The 18,100-nt window shown below is 38.6% G+C and overlaps 1 long non-coding RNA gene across 2 annotated transcripts in view; it reads left to right on the top strand.

Annotated features, from left to right (window-relative positions):
- The window catches only part of LOC147258857 (uncharacterized), a 138,644-nt gene that overhangs the window by 14,646 nt on the left and 105,898 nt on the right, over nucleotides 1–18,100 (top strand). For both annotated transcript variants that reach the window (XR_015117083.1, XR_015117082.1), the window contains one exon: nucleotides 9,675–9,751. This is a non-coding gene — a long non-coding RNA (uncharacterized LOC147258857). The remainder of the gene's footprint in view (nucleotides 1–9,674; nucleotides 9,752–18,100) is intronic.

The following is an 18,100-nucleotide window of genomic DNA, read 5'->3' as shown; positions in this document are numbered from 1 at the left end:
ATAATGTGATTACCTCCATTTAATAGTTGAATCGTTTGACAGCTCCATGTTCCACCAATTTCATGACTTGGTCCGCTTTTTGTTACTGCATAATGAAGCACTGTTTTGATTTCGAAATGCATGCTACTGTTGGTAATATCCAAGGAAATATTTTGTTAATGTTTTTTCAATCTTTGAATTTTTTATTTATTTATTTTTTGCAATTCTGTTTCTGGTCCTTTAGTAATTCGTGTACCAAAGTGTCCATCTCAAAAAATTAATTTATATATGACCATTCAAGGCCAAAACAACATTTGGCTATTTACGGCACTATTTGTTACTTCCTCCACTCCCTCTCAGTGGCACAGCATAACATCTCAGCAGCGGTGACATGGTGGTCTAGTAATTATCTAATTGTTCGAGCTATGTCTTTCTTTGATTTATGGTCTCGTATCAGTGGTCTGACCTGATTTATAATGAGGTCCCCCCACTTGTGAAAATATGAACCTGAATTATGTGGCACCGGTCCAATTATTTCTTTGTTCGGCCGGGGCTCCCGTCGACATTGACGGTTTGCATCGCAAATAGCTGCCGTTGAAGCTTTCACCTAATAACAATAATATGATCCATCATTTTAGTTTGGCCCAATCACACCTCCCACCATGTTACCGTCTTCATCTATCATCGTGTAGATGCACCCTTATCCCTTCAGATTGTAATAAGACATTTTCCTCTAATGGATTATCAGTAGTTCATCTGATTGAAGTCTTCATCACAGTATTTATAAGTCTTACAAATATATTGTGTGATATTACATTAATAATGTGAGGAGCAGCTTGGATGGAAATAAATTAAATAAAAAAATTGGCTTCCTTTAATCCTGTATTGTCAGGTTGAGGCCACAAAGTCAAAAAACTGGACCCTAAGTGGAGCAAGTTGCTTGGCACAAGGACAAAGTTGACAGCAAACATAAGGCCCCCCACATACTGCGTGGACAGCGGGAGGCTGTGACTACATGGCTTGAAGAATAGACCCAAGCTCCAAACACATCCACTATACAGATGAGCTGCCCCCTTCAAATTAGCAGCGAGCATGGAGACTGGTGCTCACGTCTGATGAAAAGATGCACGGCTGCCACTGTTTGTGCCGCTAAGGCATTCATCAAATTAATTACTGGTGGATCCCAGCACCTCTCTGATACCTCTTTATTTTGAGTCCGGTAAATGGGGGACTCAGACTGGTGCTGACAGAGAGGCCTAATACGCCCAGTCTTTTGCTGCACATAATTAATTGAAATCTTTGCCAGCTTGACAAATTGGAATGATGAATCTATCTTCTATGAATAGCTTAAGAAAAAAATGCATAATCAGTCAAAAACCGTACAGTTGTAGCAGCATCTTGCTCTCTGTGTCTCACTCACTCGGGCTCTTTTTCTCTGTCGCTTTCTCTTTTTGCTCTCTACAGTATAGCGTAATCCATTAGGCTGAGAAAACGTGGCTCGGGGAAAAGACTTCCTAGCACCTCGATTGATAACTTTGGCTTCTCGCTGAAAAAGAGCGGTCAAGGTGGAAAGTTCCTTTGTATAGTTCAATAAAACTAGGGAGAACATAAATCAGATTCTGCCGTTCTTTGCAGCAAGAAGTGGATATACAGTATTTTTTCTAACATAACATACAAGATGAAATTTTTGTGCTTATCATGACAAATAAGTTTTTTAATGTCATAGCATTTTTAACATTAAATATTAGACCATAACCTTATCATCATCATCATCATCATCATTGGGTACTTTTATTTTCTGTTTATAAAGTATTTAGAATTGTAAACAATCCTTTCAAAGCTAATTAAAAGCTTCCCAGACTCCTGCCAATGTCAAATCTAAGACATAATGTATGTCTTTAAATCTTGAGGATTAAGAACGATCCAGCTACCTTTTTACCATTCAGAAAATATACTGGTCATGTTTTACCTCGTTTATGTAGCTTTAAATAACCTCAGGGGATTATTTTCATTATTTTTTCAAAGAGAGAAATTACATTGATGATAACCTGTGGTAAACAGAGGTTTATCGGACTGATGTGTTTTCTTAAAAGCAGAGTTCATTTGGGGCAATTATGATTTTTCTTAAATGTGGATGCGGTCATTAAAAGTACAAAGCTAATGTTATGCCATGAACAAACTACACCGCCGACACACTCACAGATAATGTAACTTAATCTATCCAGATGAAATATTGGTTTACACATCTGCATGCTAAATTGTTTTAGTTTCTTGAATGATTGCTTTAAATTCTGCCGTTTTAGTCACCAAGCCTTGTAGTCACTTAGGGTATCTTGTGCATCCATGACTGTGGAAGTTGGAGCTTCTGATTTGAAGGGTGTGTATTTTTTGTAAACACAAGTTCATCACAAAAATGTAATCTTTGAAAAAGATTTGAAAATTTATACTCTACTTGAGCTTGAATTGAATTAACAGTTGAGTGGGTTTTTTTTGGTCATTTGGTACAGCTTGTCAATATTGTAGGACTGATGAGGGGGAAAAAAAAAAAGTTGGCCTCTTTCAAGATAATTATGCAAAATTATGAATATAATTTTGTCAAATAATTAGTTGTTATAAATCACATAATACAGAGCCATATTTTGGATTTCAAGGGTATAATAAGGATGTAGGGAGGACAACACCATCACTTGGCCAGAGGATGAAATATAACACATGCACATCCGTCTGAGTGTGTGTGTGTGTGTGTGTGTGTGTGTGTGTGTGTGCGTGCGCGCGCGCGTGCGTAGATTACACTGAATGTGAAGGTTGCTGCTTTGAAGGACATATCTTGTCTATGGTAAGTAGTCATCCTTAATAGGTTTTGCTTTGGATGTGAAATATTGGTGTGCCAAGTCAGTATGTGTCATTATTGTTGTCTCTAGGGAAAACTGCAGAGTGATCTCAGTTCAGCAAGTACCAAGACAGGATAGGAGGCTAAATAAAGGCGCAGATAGATGAAACACCACCTAAACTTTACAACCCCAAGACAATCATTTACCTCCACCTTCTACGATGCGCTTGTTCATCACAAATGCAGGGTTGTTCCCTGCAGATATTTGCGCTGAATGTCGGGGAACATGAATGTTTTTTTTCCCCCTAATTTAATATTATGAATTCAGTATGAACAGAGTTTTGATTTTAATATTAATCAATAGAAAATGGTTATTTGTCTTTATATAATTAACAGCATAGCTTGGATTAGTTTTGACTTAATGTCATTAGTTGTATCACAATAACACAGTTGTCCATGTACAGTGAAAGAGCTACATAGAATTTTACATAGGATTCTGTGTCATTATCATTATTCTAGTAATTGCAGTTTTTGTGTGCAACCCTGCAGGTAATTCCACAATAAAATACACTCACCGGTAAGTTCATCGCGTTATCTCATTCACTTCAACCAAGTCGTCAGAAATTCTGTCTTTGCAAAGATAATGATGTTTAGTTTTGATTGACATCATTGGAGGTGTTAATTTAACTACATGTTGAATTTTTAGTGTGAGTGAGATTGAGGTGTTTCTGATGCTTTGACCATCTCATTTACATGCGTGAAACATTTTGTTCCTGCAAACCCCAATCAGAAGAAAACGTGTATTTTAATTTGACGAATGTGAAATTGATTTTATGTTGGAAATATACACAGATTTATGGAGATGGTTCAAAGATTGGATTACTTGGTGAGCTAGCAGTATAGAGGTTATATTTCTGATGAGGAAAAGGTTCCTCCAAATCATAAAGCCAATTAGAGAGATGCCAACTTGTAATCCTGACACAGTTCCCTCTTAAAAACAAGGGTGCAGGAAGCCAAGGTTTTAGTCGCTTTAAAAAAGTCCTAGCCCTCTGAATGAAGTGGCTCTTTGATTGAAATCCTTGTCATGGAGCGTGACGTGAGCATTTCCTTTTCGCTCTCCTATTATCAGCTGAGCCTGTGGTGCACAACCTAATCCCTCTTCATCAAAGCGGTGTGGGCAGCAGTCAGTGAGATGTGACCGTCAATTAATCACCCACTACCCCGCTGACCATGCTCAGTCCCTGCACAGATGTGAGGCCTCATTGGTTTTAAACACTCTCGCTGGGAGATCCGCTACAGAGGTACGACTGCCACAAACTGGCTTTCAAAGGGCTTTGGTGGACAGTGAAGCTGTCCGCAGTCTGAGTGTCAAACTGCTCTGAGGGGAGGTCAGTGCAGGAGAGCACGATTAACCTTTGAGCTGAGCCTTAACCACTTCCTGTTTTAGTCCCTGAACTTAATTTTTAATTGAAAGGAATGCTCCATTTTCTCTGTTTCAGTCTGTGAGGAAGGAGCTCATTTACTCAGTTTCACTCTCAGGGCTTCAGTTCTTTCCAGCTAAGCTGCTTTTTTGAGAAAACCATTGTCTTATTGAAAATCTTCTGAATATTGGATAAACCAATTTCCCCAAAGCCCTTATCTTAAACCCTGCCTCCCCAGCTCCAGCTACCCAATTCCCAACACACAAAGCAGATTAAACACCCGCTTGCTCACCTTACTTTTCATTAAAACACAGGTAAATGTCATTTTAAAGAGCATTTCCTTTCAACCTTATGTACTTTAAACTCCAAATGCACTACACTTTTTAGAAACATAACCATATAGCTTTCCATGTAAATTTCAAGCATTTCAAGACCAGTAGCTTAGAGCAGTGCTGAACAGAAGGGTTGCGGAGTTCATAAATGAGTAAGACTCTCCAAATGAGTTTGGTGACCTCTTAAACTCCATGAAATTAATATAAGCAGACATCATGTGCGCTCGAGGCTGCCGCAGAGCTGAGGAAGATCACTTAAGCTCTCTGAGTTTCATAAAACTTTTATAAGTTGACTTTCAAGACATATTGTAGCTGCTATTGGTGACGACAGGGAGCAATACGAAAGCAAACAAACCTTTACTACCTTCACTTAACCCCTCATGGAAGTACTGGGGTAATGCAGGCATCACACATCCAGCATCACCTCTGGGCTTTAAAGAAGAGGAAGCTCATCCCAGAAGATCGCAATGAAAGTTGTACAGGCATGACAGCGAGGCAAGAGAACACAGGTCACGACTGTCTGAAACAATTTTAAATTTAAGATTAAAACACTGAATTAAAGAATGCCTTTAAAAAATATTCAGTATGGTTCTGCAGTAGTATCCTCTGTCTCCAAAATGAGGCAGTACTACGATTACAAAGGTGAAGAAATGGCGTTTTTTTGTTATTGCTATGACATCAGTTCAGTAAAGCGTTTGAATTTTGAAAACTCTACTAAACCATGAACTAGTGTTTTTTTAAATCTTTTAAAGGTACTTGATGTTGGTGTCAAGTTCAAAAATACTTCAAAATTGACAATACATTTTGTGCCTTTTTTTTTTTAAACCAAGCAAAGTAGACCTAGAATACCTATTGTTAATTTATTATCTTTGAAAATTGAAGTATTACACACAATAATGCCAGTATGAATTTTTCACTGAATCATGCAGCACTTAAAGTTGGGTGTTATGTGTTGTGTTAGTACTACTAATTTTTCAAAAACTGACACAAGTGTTAGTTTACCTTGAGTTGATATCAGATATCAAATTTAAGTTTTGTCCTTTGTGGATTGTTCAGTCCTTCAGGGCTGGCTAATGTAAGCTGCAGCGTAAGAACCGTACAGTCTTCAGCTTCTAGATGTATTTGGTATTTAATCCACTGATTCCTCAGTTTAGATGCTTTGCAGATTATAAATACTGAGTCAAGTTTTAAAATGCAGAGTTGGAACTGAACCCAGTGAGTCTCCTCAGTGTTTTCATTGACGAGTACAGACTTAAATTGGCCAAGATGTATGTCGCTCACCTCCAACTCCCTCTGCAGTCCACGCAGGTCATGCTCCACATGTCTACCCCTCCATGTTATTTTTTTCTTATTTTTTTCAGTGCAGATGGTGGCAGCTCCATGTTTCTTAACTCTTGATCCCTAAACTGCAGTTGTTAATTGTGTGAGCCATATTTTTTTCAGCCGTCATAAAGAAAATCAACAAACTGCTGAAGCCAGTCAGTTAGCTTCCGGTCCCTGTCTCGAACTACTCAGAGATATTGTGTATATGTTTCATTTCTGAAAATCCAATGGTCAAATTCTTAACTTTAAACACAGATGACAATGTATAATTGAGCTGTTAGTGAAATATGTAAACCATGACAATATGGATAGCATCCTGAAATACATTCACCTCTCACTATTTTCCATTTTTGTTAAAGCAGCACCCCTAATCACTCCCCTAGCCTTGGAGGGTATATGTTAACCACATATGAACTACTATAGCCTGCTCCACCCTCATGAATCTTAATGTCGATCTTCTAAAAGGTGCTGTATTAAATCCCTGGTGTCCCAGAGCCTGACTCTGAACCTACCTGTGAAAATTAAGAGAGAGCATTGTGACTGTTTCAATATGATCAAGCAGAGAAATTCTCAGGGTATTTAGTGGAGGGTGTCCCAGTGTTCAGTAGCTGGTCCAGGTTAAGCTGTGTTTTTTTTTTTGTTGTTTGTGTTTTTTTTTTTTTGAGTGGAAATGGGCCAGCAAGATAAATGGGGATAATAAAATGTATTTAATGAGGATGAAACTCACTTCTCCAGTAAAGACTGAACACATGCTTAATGGGTTTTTACCCCCACCATCCGGGCAAGGAAGATTTACAGAAATAACCTTGCCCAATTTGTAATAATAAGACAGTCAGATGTTTCAGATTATAATTTAATGATTTTAGGCATGTAAGCTTGCATTGTTGTTGATTCAGGAAAAGTGTAAGAACCCGTTTAGGACCAGCAATTTATAAAGGTTTTAAATAAACAATCATATTAAATTAAAAAAGGTATTATCTTGCTGGCAGTTCCACCATCTAGGAAAAGATGTTAGCTTTTCTGTTGGAAAATTTACTTGCCATTAACTCAGTTTCCAAATCCAATGCTTTGCTCTATGATGCTATGTTTTTTTTTTAAGGATTGTAGTCTTGTTTTTCCATTGAATGCCATTCATAAACTACCCAAATAAAGTCCCACTTTTCTGCAATACGGAGGGTGAGTAAGTAGGAACAAATCCCATTCTTGTCTCTGCTTAATAAGTCTCCTGTTGCAATGAAAAACAAAAATATTACATCAGATTAATTTCAGTTATCTCAGGGATTTAACATGTAGGGACAGCATGTCCTATTAGATGAAGCTATCAAAATGGTGCATTATATATCTGACTCATAGTGTACAGTAGTTTGCAGTGACTAAGTGTTCACAGAGTCTCTCTTTCAACATGGCGTCTTTGAGAAAGATCAGAAAAGGTGATATTTGTATTATGTATTCAGAAAAATATAACCCTTAACACATTAAAGTGAAATAAGAGAAAAGTGCTGCATCACAGTCAGACTCATGACTGCAGTTCATATCTGCTGTGAGTATCGCCTTTCATCTGAAGCATTTATTTGGCCGTATAGAGGTTTTATATACATGTGAGGAAAAGAACGTGTCTTGTTTTTAATTTACACTTCTCTCAAAGTCTTATGGATTAGTATCTGGTTGTTTCTGCTTGTGCCGATGTAAGATCTCATAAATACAATAAATACAAAAATGGTTTAATATTTGAGGTTAATTTCAGTCTACTTTTATATTAAATTTCACTGGAATTCATTATGCTAGAGCTTACGTATCTGCTCTGTATATCACATGGCTCGAGGGGTCCTGCACTCATACGCGGCCAAAATTTTCATCAGGGAAAAAGACACAAGTTAACTTAGCCAAGCAGCTGTTACAATGCAGCACACTGACTAGGACGGAACGTGCAAATGTAATGTAAAACTACCAAAATACAATCAAAAAATGAAATTCAGTTTTTCACTTCTGCTAACCATATATCCGTATTATCTCAACACTTTAAACCAAAAAGCAGCCAGATTGCAGTTCATCAATCAATCAGTCATCAAAAAAGGCTTACATATGACATTTATAATTTGGTTTCCCAATCACTAGAATTAAGAAAAGAAAAAATTCAAGAGGAATATTAGAGGAATTTTTTCTTGTTAGTTGAATCTTAAACTGCTTTGTTATTAACTTTGTACAACCTGCTTGATACTGTTGATAAAATCATTTACACATCAGATGTTTAGATTCCTCTTGTGACCAATTAATGTCCCGTAACAACCAAATATCTTCGTCAAATATTACAAATTAGTAAATGTCTTTATATTCTCCTTTGCGTTATGCTCATAGCTTTAGCAGAGCTCTGAAGCGGAGTGATATAGTGCATGGTGTGATGAGATTATTTGGCATGAGTGAAAAGGCGAGGTCAGAGTGAGGGCATTGTATGCAATCATCTCAGTTACATGCACCATCAGTATGGAAAATGTGTGTGTTAGACGCTCACCTAGTTTGAATGTGTGTGAGAGGGAGAGAGAGAGCAAGTGTGAGAGGGAGAGGGCGACACACACACACACACACACACACACACACACTGCTGGATGCTGCAACCTCCCCTGTGGGCAAATAAATGCGAGATGACATGCTCTCTGCTTCCGTGCTGAATGTTCACTGAACTTTCTGGCAGAAAAGGCTGCCACTAAAGAGGGTTCAACCACAGGTTAATATAAACAAACAGCAGAAAATGGAGAGCAAGGGATTATTAAATACTGGGATGACTGACAAATCCCTCATTGCTATTAGCCTGTGGCCTCCACCTACGCCCCTTTGCCAAAAAAAAACGACTGTCTTCCTATTGTAGTCATGATGACACTTTGCATTACATGTCAGTTTTGCTGGCTAAACATTCCCTGTTCTTGATGATGAGGGGACACACATCATACTGCTGACAACATCTGATGGATAGCACTGGAATCTTAGCTTGCACCTAGCTGGTAATGATCTATTTTTGCTTAGTCAGGAATAATTCATTTTTTTTGGCACTATACTTAAAAACAAAACAAACCAAAGACGTTTTGAAAAAAAAATTACTTTTAATTACATATCATTGTGTCAAAAATACTCCCCTCTAGTGGTTGTTTTCCATTATTGCTCCTGTTGCTTTCACAGGACTGTAAACTAAAGTACATGTGGTGTTGTTACAGGAACCAACTCACTGATTTACACATTTTTATGTTACTCTTATGTTTTTCAGTTTTATTGCACACATTAAAATCTTAATTGGTTTTATTATTTATACTCCACGAATTTGGCAAGTTAAGTGAAGGCTTTGAGTCGTCCCTGCTGGGATATGTGCCAGTTGTAATGTGCAAATTTTGCGATGTTAGCCTTGCATTGTTAACTGCGATCTTCATCTAATTAAATTGTAATTCGTCACATGAGATGCATTTAAATGTGAGATAAGCACTGGGACACTACTGAAGTGTTCCAAAAATCAATATAAATGATGCGCACTATGATGCATTCATTTTTAAGGTTATAGGTCATTTGTATTCATTAGTATTGTGTTCTAATTCAGTTTATGGCCAAGCAGCATTTATTTAAGGGCTGGATGTGTCTAGCTCCTGACTTAATTTGCTGTTGGGCAGCTTCATTAAGAAAACACATCTGCCATGTTTTCATCATGACCCTTCTTCTATTGCATTGTGTTGCTGTTGTTTACGTCCTCGTTTCCAACATTTTCTTGCAACAGAACCAGCTCTGTAAATATATTTTGTGTCACTGCAGGGGGCCTCAACGACAGACTGATGTCCCAGATCATCCCATTTCTGCTGCGTGGTTTTCAATCACCGTTCCCCAGGCTGGTAAGTCACAATTGCTTTTGGACTTTCTTGGCTAAGAGACCATTTTTATGTCTCTGAACAGGTTGTGCTTAGCCCTTGCAGTCTGCTTTATACATGTGCTGAGATGAGCCTCATCAGACTGAGGACATTTCACTCTGTTTAAGACAACTGACAAAAGTACAAACACACACTTGCACGCTCTGACACTAGCATTGAACAGAAATGAATGGAAGGACAAAGAAATGAAACCCAAAATCATCAACACGACACGGGCAGTTAGCAAGGAATCTCAACTTTTAAAGCAGGAGAAATTGTATGATGCCAATGTGAGTTATGATCTGTGTACTAACAGAAATTTGATACGGGCAAATGTCACAAGAAGGGTCTCATAATGAACTTGCTTGTAAATATAAATAGTGGATGTGGGAGCCTGGGGGGCATGATGGCGAGCAACTGTCAGAGCAAAATGACAAGCAAAGAGCAGATGCTTTATACATTCATACATACAATTTTTCTCCTTTCATCAAGCTTAATTTAAATACGTAGGAAACACCATTCATATATTTCAATATAAGCAATTGACATCATTTTAATTTTTGTGTAGAATCAATATATAACGCTATCATACACTGCATAGCACAATATTGATATCATTTTTGGTCAATTAAAACACATCTTTCTTAAGTGTTGCATCTACCATAACATATTATCTCAAATCTGTTACATTACAATTCTTTCAAGATTACGTCTGTAAAGGTAAGTTGTTGTTTTTTTAACCCCAGTTTTGCTTGATTTATTATATTTTAAGAGTTTTGGCGTAACTGTGGCTTGAATTTGTTGTGGTTGTCTTCACTGCTTATGAATGACAGCTGGTGCTAATACATATTTCAATGTCATAAGCATGAGAAAAGCCAATAAGATGGAGAAAGTGTGCAGCAGCGGTGTCAGTCTGCACTGCAGTGAACTACCCAAGACATGTGACTGTGACTGGGTGAACCCTGGGGTTCCCTTCACATTGGTCCTTGTGTCAGAGAGCACGCCGGGGGCTCATCTCAGGGGCTCCGCGCAGGCCACCTAACTGGGAGTCAAATCAGAGGCGCTCAGTTGGCACCTCATGCCTGACTGGCCCATGACCCTGAGGGGTGAGACCCATGTCTGGGTCACGTACAGTCCTATGACCTACTTATCAAATGATGGGAGGGTGACAGTCAAGTTCTTATGAGGCGGCATCAACGTCACCTTCAAATAGCAGCTCCTCTGTCTGCGACATCGGCTTGAATATTTGACGCAAAGTTCTTTTCCTGCAAAAATTAAATGTCCGCATTAACAGCCCGCCTCAAAGTTAGTATACTCTCTACTGATCATTTTAGTTTTACGCTGTTGCCTCACATCATTTAGAAGTATTAGTATTTAAGTATTAGTATTTAAGCTAATGAACTCCTGAGTGGGCAACTATCTGCTAAAAGTTGTACTCTATACACTTCAGGTACATAGAATTCCATCTGACATTTATGCTTGAGAGGTGTGTAAAGACGTGTGAGTAAAAGAACAAGCCCTAGTTTTCTTTTTACTTTCATAGTGCTAACATTTTAAGATATTCTGAAACCTACATGTATAAAACTATGTGCATTATTGGATGTATGGAATTAAACTGTAGGACATGTTGAATTTATTCAAGTCAAGAAAAACCTGTAAAAGTCATGCAATTTGAGAATTTTTAGGCCTGGAAAATTGTTAGAAAAATAAATTACGCTTGAAAAATTTTGGAAATTTGGCGAAATTTGCTTCACAAATTGCTGCATATTAGAGTAGAGATGCTTCAGTTCGGATCTACTGTGAAGAGAAGAAAAATCTTATTGATTTACTGCAGTGTTCATGTTGTATCAAACCACGTAACGTGCCCTTAATTTTCATTAAATACATGCATGTAAATGTTGACATGGATTTTTCTGTTTATATTTATGGAAATATGAACTTTTCCTTACAAAGCATGAAAAGTTATGGAAATGTAAAAAAAAAAAAAAAAAAAGTGTCCATAAACCTCATTTCAAGTGGAATTACATTTGCAGTGTCATCTGAGCCATACTCATCAGACCTGACATCTGATCTCTTAGGGGTATAAAGAAGCGCACCAAGTGGTGAAGGGCCACTTGGAGCACATCACCTGCTTCCCTTGTTGTCACCCTCTCTTCCTTGCAGCTGCCAGGCACCCTCCACTCTGCTCCGTCAGCCAGCCCTAATGCACACACTCCACCCCCCCCCCCACCCCTTACTGGCCCTCTAAATGGCCTTTACACTTCAGTGTCACCCTTCAGCTCACCTACAACACTTGAAAAAAATGAATTATCCCATGTTGTGTTCATCTCTGTCTTGCGAACATACAGTAATTGCATTACCGAACAGCGATTTCATGAGATGCAACAAAAACAAATATGCCTGTTCACACTTGATATTCATGCAGAATAATTTTTAATATTAATATAGATAAACACATAGTAAAGTAGCTTAGAAGGACCAGGTAGAATAGGAAAATTATGTTGCTTACGGTTGGAAAAACAAGCCAGCCACTTTAACTTAATGTGATTGGACAGAATGAAACTTTGGTCTACCCTTGTGCGATGGGGTCTATTAGCTCACCAACATGCTACACAGTATGTCATTTGAGTCTTTTACAGTGGCAAACTGCCTCGTTACCCCTGTGCCATGTTGTGCAGCTTGACCAATTACTTTTGATCCTAAGAGGACATGACATTTGTAGGTTTTGCACTCTGAAATGACTGCACATGTTAAAAGATGCATCATGCCTTTTCCCTTGCAAATAATTTATAGCGCGAACCCCCGGGGTTTACTCTTTGAACTTAAAGGTACAAGCTTTAAATATAGGTACCTATTACAGCTGAGCTTTTAAAAAATGTCATGTTTGAAATTTGTTTAACAGCACATTTGTGTATTTTATGCTTAGGAGAGCAGTTCATCACATTTGAAGATTAAACAAACAGGTTTTGATGGGTTTAGTGATTGCGAAAAAGCAGAGCAATAAAAAGTACAGCTCTAATTCTATTCCTTCATATCACATAAGGGGTGAATATTCTTCTCTGATTGGCTGGCAGGTGTGTGTTAATACCCGGAGTTGTACATGGAGCTCAAGTTTAATCGCTGTGCTAAGTTTATTTGATTTTATTATTTTGTAACTGTAGCAAAGGGTACCACTGTCAAAGTCAGCTGTCAAATTTCTAAAATAGCGATCATAAATAAAACGACGACACAATCAGTGGCTGATCTTGGCACGTCTTTGAAACGATGAACTCATAAAAATAATCACCTGTTTGTTATGCATGTTTTTTATCTTAAATATTGTCTGAGTAGCACTACTTACTAATTAACTGAAGCTTGCTAGTATTCAAATCTTTTGCCTGTTAGGTCCATACCTACACACTCATGAAATGTGATGTGATCCTTTCGAGTATAGCATCACAAGGCTATTACATCATAAAATCATACTGTTTGTAACAAGTCACAGTGAAGACGCCATAACCACTTTAACCTCACCCTTTTGAGATGAATCAGTCAATGTCATGACAACAGTCATTGATTTTGAGTGCATTAACTTAAATTGTTCTTCTCTATATTTTCTATTATTGGCCAATGATAGTTGATGGTAAGTAAACGTAAGGTAATCAATCTGTATAATGTGTGAAACCTACTAAAGTGACTTGTAGCTTTAGTAGCTTACATAGCATTAGTGTTTTTAAAACATAGTACATGTGCTGTGAAGGCTCATTTATGCTCAACGTTACCTATGATAAGGAACGGACAAGGCCTTCTGTCTGTGGTTTGCCTTCATTTCGTCCGCTTGTTTTCCTTAAGCTTCTGAGCACAGATCAAATGGAGTGGTACCACTGGAAATCATGGGGGGCAGTGTTGAGCAGTGAGACACAAAGAAAACACTGAAGAAAAAATTGCCAGATCTTTTTGAGGAAAGGTCGTGCAAGTTTTGTTGAAATTGTAAACATTTATTTAACCTTCCCAAAGAAGTGGGCCAGAAAACTGCGACATAACAAAAGTGCAGAATTTGGATGAGAATTGAACATTGACAGAAGAAAAGTATAGATCTGAATGAGTCTGGTTGTTGTGCAATTTAGCAGATGTGTTTTGTTGAATGGAAGTACAAGGGCAGTAACAATTGAATCACTCGAAGTAGAAAAAAAGCAGGAGGAATATTTGAATCTTGGGGTGATATTATTTATAACACATCACATTTGTGTTAGGTTTATTTAATCAGCCATTTGAATGGTTTCTTTTCATTCATGTTCTGGGTTGGTAATAAAAGTACTAACTACAATCTTCTCTGGATGTGTAGATCAAAGATCATCTTTGATTTGTTGATAAAGGTGCAATGAATATAGATACGATTTAAAAAAATTCTTAAGTTATTAAAACACGTTAAGCGAGTAAATTACTGCGTCAGTAAATTTAAATTTCTCATTTTAATCAAAATATGTGTGCAAAGATCCCTGTAAAACTGTCATTACGATGCCAGGTAGGTTGGCCCCTATTCCAGATCTGAGCTGTTTTTGAAATTAAAACCTTTGGCAAATGACAAAACAACTATTATTTCCAGTGATGTGGCAGTAAATGAACAACAGTTATAGACATTTAATGTGTTGAGTAAACCGTTATTGATTATGCGTGTATTCAGCTGTGTATATTTACATCATGCTGATTTTGACCACTATGTGTTGTACTCAGTGAAAGGGTGCGAACCAGGGGTCATATTTTCCAAGCATCTCTTCCTCTGCAGCTGCTGCCTGTCATGATATAGCAGATTATGCACACAGAGTTGGGGATGGGTCGGTGGGAGGCTGGTTGTAAACCCACTCATATTCCCTTGCTGAATACATGTGTTACAATGGCAATTTGTCAAACACAACACTGCATGCTTGAGGAAACAAGTGCCCCCTGGTGGTGATGTAATGGACCAGAAAAATAGATTTTGATTGTTCAAATTGGATGTACAACCAGCCAAGGGCGCTCTACATCCATTTGAGCATTAATTTGCATCGCAAGAAACAAGATGTAAGGTAATTTATACAAGCCTCAAATGAGGTTTGGTTTGATAGTGATACACTTTTAAGACACTTCCAGATAGAGAAAAGAGGACATTTTTAATGATCAAAAAGATTTAAAAAAAAAAAACTCTCCAGAGGCAGAACACCAACATTTGTTAGAAAATTTTTTGTTTTTTTTTCTCAAAGCATAATCACAAAGATTCAGCCCCTCTGCTGTCTCGGATGCAGATTATTTTGAAATCTTAACATGGATGAGTAAACACAGACTCTCTCTCTCTCACACTCACTCACTCACACACACACACACACACACACACACACACACACACACACACACACACACACACACACACACACAAGAGACATAAACAAATAAACAAGGGACATGACAGGAGTGTCCAGCCAGATGGTTTTTAGACTCTGTGTTTCTGTGGGGAGGTCACCGAGTGAAAGAGAGCCACAGCAGTCATCTAATCCCATCAGCAGAACTGCATTCCCATAATGAGAAATTAATAACATGAGCATGCTTTCAGATTAAACAGAGCAGTTAGGACCATTAGATCGTTTTCATTGCTGGCATTAGGGCAGCGGATCAGTTTTTTCCTCCTATAATCCAACAAAGTAGGTCAGTGTCTATTGAGTATTAGTGCTGTGGCTGTGATCCTGTTGTTTCAGCTCCAGGACATGGAATTAACCCCATAGACGGCTAAACTGGATAGGGCAGAGGTTGCTGGTAAGGTAGGTTGGGGGTTGGGACTTTAGGCACCCCCGGACATGGTTGTAAACAGTGGGATAGTGCTTCTTAACCTCTAACAGGTCCTGACACTCAGCCCATGCTTATTCTAGTTTGAACCGGCATGTCTGTTTCCTACTAGCATCAGCTAAGTAACCTGTGACTGTACTTTGCCCTTACTGACCCTCATTTCCTCATTTCAACTAAATATGCATTATAGTAATCTCTGCATTACCCCCAACCAGCTGGACAGACGGTTAGTTTGTAGTGATTACTTGATGCTTTTCTTAGCTGAGTAGAGAGAAGTAAAAAAAAAAAAAAAAAAAAAAAAGCCATGAAAGTTTGATCACTTCTAATGCAGTTTAATAAGACCCTTTGCCATTGAAATCAATGATAGTTCGCTGTTTTTTGGAGTAGTGTTTTACCTAAAAACACAGCCCATGCAATATTTAAACTTGCATCACTTGAGTACATTGTCACAGCTCAGTGATTTCATCCACAGCTGCCTGGCAAGAAATAATCAGCGAGCAAGCAGAAGGCCCATTTAAGATCAGTGTGTCCTTAATAACCACACCCAAGACCTCACACCCAATTTGATGATGAGGCAGAGTCGCAGATCACGCCAGATTAGTGCATCTTGATTTGCTTTGACAGTTGAGGCTTCCTCTTTCTCTCTGCCTCACACACACACACACACACACACACACACACACACACACACACGTTGCCAGTTTGTCACTGCTGCCCTCTTAATGTGGAAGCAAGTATATTTTGACAGATGAAACAACAAGTGGGACACAGCATGGGTCCAGTCATATACTTGAGAGAACAATATCATTCTTTGTCATTGGAGATTTTAAAGGGGCATAGGTCAAATTTTGGAGGAAGTTATTGATTCTGTTATTTTGTGATGGCAAATGCAAAATTTGTGATAATGCTTTGGATGAAGGTGTCCCTTTCAGATATGATGCAGCCACGTTAAAGACGTGTTGTTCACTGAGATGTGCTTTCATAGATTCATCAGATAACTTCAGTAGTTGGCTACAGAATGCAATGAAGTTGAGGGCTATTCTGTCCAGCTTTCCCAATCACAGAGCAACCTCATGCCAGTGGTAATGCCACTGAAAGTGATGCCATTCAAAGTGACAGCAGCTGCTCAGTCTGTCCTTGTGCACTGTATTTCCCACACCGTGATCCCCTCTGCCACTTCTTAAAGAGCCAGGTCACTTTTAATGCCATGAACGGAGAGCCCTCGTACCTTTTTCAGAAGGCAACATGATCACCTGATTTTAGGAGTATTTGTTCAAATCATAGAAACATACAGCTGCACCGAAATCTGACGTGCATAGTCATGTTTATCGTGCAGTTAGCCCATGATGCATGGTGATGACTTCAGAGCTGATGCTGTGTCCTCAGCTGCACTATTGTATGTGAATGCAGTCAAAGTTGGCTGAGTTGAATCCAAGCTGGGCTGTGCTGTGTTGTTAGTGTGACCTAAATATAGGGCAGTTTGGCACATTTACCTCAGATGGCCCACACAGACACAAGAAGCCAAGAGAGTGCAGAGGAGACAAGAGGTTGAGTCAGGAGGAGAGATGGTGTGAGAGAGTTGGATTAGGCTCAAGAGCGTGTGAGAGCACGCACATGTCAACAGTAGGGGAGCATTGTGAAGAGGCAAATCAAGGATACATTTTGAAATTATGTCTCTATATTTTAAATGCCACTGTAGTGAAATGTGAAAATTTCTTTTTGTGTTCCTACAGTCGAATGCATATAAGTTATCAAAATCGATTTTACTTATGTACCACAACAGGTGATCCACTGTAACATGGAGGAGCAAGGTCAGGAGTATGCGTGAATATACTCATGGTCACTTGATCCAAATTATGCCTGTTACAACAATTTACAACATTGTCAAAAGTTGGTAAGTTAGCCATAAAAGAAACTCACTCCCAGTTATTTTCAGGATAAAACCTTGTTGATTAATCACACCATCAACAAGTGCAATACGTTTAATTTGAAGGCATGATGTAGAAAGTTGACCAGTGACTTTGACTCTGCCTACCACAGTGGGAACAGTCTGCTGTTAATGGCAGAGTATTTGATGCGTAGGCAGTATGTAGTACATAATGACAAGGTATGCAGTAGTTAGCAGATGATTGAGAATGCAGCCATGAGACCCTGAGCAGCAGAAAATGTATAATGCGTTTAACCACCTCACTTTGAATGTAGTCTATTTACTTATCAACGGGAAACAGAGTGCTGCAGAGATGGTACATATTAGTCGGCTAACCTGGAAGTTAGCAGTGGCATGAGTTCCCTCCATTAAAAGCCAGTGGGATTTTTACGTTGGCAACCATCCCTTTTTATAACACATTTAAGACATCCTTTCCAATTCATGAGCGTGTGTTAACAGACATTTGCTGTAAAACAAAATGGGGCTCTGCAGAAACACAGCAAGACAGCCTTGATGTCAGTGACATAAGTTTTAGCTGGAGATGAGAATGTAGCTGCTCAGGAAGGCATCTCCATCGCTGGAGAATAATGTAGCCCTCTAGAGGCGGAACC

The sequence above is a fragment of the Aulostomus chinensis genome, chromosome 7 (genome assembly GCF_037954235.1).
Source record: "Aulostomus chinensis isolate RoL2024-O1b breed Wild chromosome 7, RoL_Achi_v1.0, whole genome shotgun sequence".
Taxonomy (NCBI): domain Eukaryota; kingdom Metazoa; phylum Chordata; class Actinopteri; order Syngnathiformes; family Aulostomidae; genus Aulostomus; species Aulostomus chinensis.
This window is presented reverse-complemented; position numbering and strand designations above follow the sequence as displayed.